Source organism: Halichoerus grypus, chromosome 6, assembly GCF_964656455.1.
Source record: "Halichoerus grypus chromosome 6, mHalGry1.hap1.1, whole genome shotgun sequence".
Lineage (NCBI taxonomy): Eukaryota > Metazoa > Chordata > Mammalia > Carnivora > Phocidae > Halichoerus > Halichoerus grypus.
In genome coordinates, this window is record NC_135717.1 from 17,805,699 (window position 1) to 17,807,402 (window position 1,704).

Genomic DNA, 1,704 nt, shown 5'->3' on the forward strand with positions numbered 1-1,704 from the left:
GCAGCCCCCTGGTTCATCGGAGGGGCCCACCGTGGTCACCAGCCCGGAGACACACAGCTGATGACGGGCAGCGTCCTGTTCTGTGCGGCGAGCACGTGGGAGGATGTGGCCTGACAGCGCTGGGGCGTCTCCGGGACCCGCTCTGGGGCAAAGCAGAGGTCTTCCCTGACCGCCTCCTCAGGAGCGCCCCTGAATCGCCTTGACTGCCCCACGGCACCTGTGGTGGCCCCGCCCACATGAGGGCAGGGGTGGGTCTCGGCCCACAGCAGGTGCCCCAAAATGTCGAGTGCCTGAGGGTTTTCCAGATTCATCCAAATGGGTTTCTCCTCACACGAGGAAGCCTGGAGTCACTCTAATTTTTAACATAACGAAGCTACGTTCTTGGTGTCTGCTCCCAACGCCAAGCCTTACTTTTCAGGGCTCCTCAGGGAAAAGCCCTCGAGTGAACAGCTCTTCAGTGAAGGATTTCTTTAGCTCAAGGGCTCCCCTTTCCGCTCCTCCCTGCTTGCATCATTGGAAACATCTGTAGAAATCCATGTTAATTAATTGGCTCCAGCCTTGGAGTTGGTGGGATGGCATGGTGGATAGCACGGTCATGCGGCCTGCTGGGTTAGGCCTGAAGCTGGCTCAGGCCTGAAGCTGGCTCTGAGCCCCGGTGACCCTGAAGGGCACTGGGAGCTCTTGCTGAATCCACGTTGGGTGCCTTCCCCGGGGTGGGCTGAAAAATTATTGAAGTGAAACATAGGCCAGACACAGGTGGGCATTTTGGCAACGGGTAGATTTTAAAAATAAGCCGGGGTGGCTCAGTCCATTAAGCATCCAACTCTTGGTTTCGGCTCAGGTCATGATCTCATGGGCTGTGGGATCGAGTCCGCCTCAGGTCCGTGCGCAGCACGGAGTCTGCTTGGGATTCTCTTTCTCCTCTCCCTCTGCCCCTCCCCCGCTCACGTGCATGCACGTGCTTTCTCTCTCAAATAAATAAATCTTTAAAAAAATAAAAATAAGCTTCATTATAGAAATAATACATGTTCCTTGGAGATAAACAACACTCGCTGCGCACACGCACACGCACACACCCCTTTGGGTGAGCTGTGTGGTCCCTAGAGACCCCAGCTCTCTCTGGCTATTTCAGCCTAAGCCACGGCGGGCCAGTTAGGTGGAAGTGGCCTCTGGAACACTGTGGGCAGTTAATCTGGGACCTAGTTTCTCAGACTCACATTGGTGTCTGCAGCTAGCTGGGGCCTGAGGCCAGAGGCTCATCCAAAGGTGCGTCTTCTCCCTGAAGTCAAGAGAGAGAACCACGGTCATTCTTGGAGCCACTGAGGAAGACATAATCCCCATTTTGCAGAGGTGGAGCCTGAGGCCCAGAGGCTCCAGTAGGTCCGCGTCCTGCCTCTTCCCCACCTGTGTTCCCATGCGGGAGCCGATGACTCCTGAGCTCCCCAGGAGTGGCGGCGACCTTGCTTCCAGCCTCGGAAGGACACTCAAGTAGGAGTGATTGAGACTCCAGAGAAAGATGGGCAGACCTTCTCAATCTTCGCTGCTGAGCCTGCCTGGGGAGGTGCCGGGAGCCCAGAGGAAGCTCTGGGGGTTTTATTACGTTAATGATCTGTGTTGTGGCATTTCCAAAAATGGTCCCCACCTCCTCCATGCTGGAAGAGACAGGAGGAGACAGGCTGTCACTGCCTCCCGGATGCAGCCGGC